The sequence below is a fragment of the Heliangelus exortis genome, chromosome Z (genome assembly GCF_036169615.1).
Source record: "Heliangelus exortis chromosome Z, bHelExo1.hap1, whole genome shotgun sequence".
Taxonomy (NCBI): domain Eukaryota; kingdom Metazoa; phylum Chordata; class Aves; order Apodiformes; family Trochilidae; genus Heliangelus; species Heliangelus exortis.
Genome location: NC_092454.1, coordinates 62,320,059 through 62,320,734, shown reverse-complemented (window position 1 = coordinate 62,320,734; position 676 = coordinate 62,320,059).

The following is a 676-nucleotide window of genomic DNA, read 5'->3' as shown; positions in this document are numbered from 1 at the left end:
TCATCATTTGTTATGAAAGTACGTAGATTGTGTAAGTGTCATAAAGTTCATACAAACTCAGAGACTCTATCAATGTTTAAGTACACTTAAAAATAATTCTCTTGTAGACCAAGTGTTACTAGTGATAGAATATTGGTTATTGCACTATTTATGGATGCACAAGGTAACCCATTTTAATTAGATGAATAGCCAAATAAATCGGTGTGAATGAGGACTTGACTCCCTCCAGTCCCTGCAGGAAGGAGTTCCCTGTACAAAGCAGTGCATTCCAATTTGGATTTTGTGGACATGCTCCAGGTTGTTGTACGAGGACAGGACACTTTTCAATGATTTCCCCTCTCTTGTAAAATTTTTTAATTCTTCTAGTGTAGTTTAGCGTAATTAAAAATTAATGAATATTTTATAGTGTGAGATGTAAGAAAAAAGTCTTTGTGTGAAAAAGCACCTGTCATCTGTTTAGGAAGCTTTCTGAATCTGTTTAGGTGTCTTTACATTTGCAGACTGTGCTTCCCAGTGTGTTTAAAATTGTCTGGGAAAGAAATAGCATCTCTTGAACAGAGTGCTGAAAAGACCGAGACAGGCAGTGGGAATAGAAATGCCTGGGAGTTTACAGGGAGAGGAGCACTGAAATGGCTGAAAAGGCTGATCCTCAGTGAGTTCCTCATCATGTTACAGA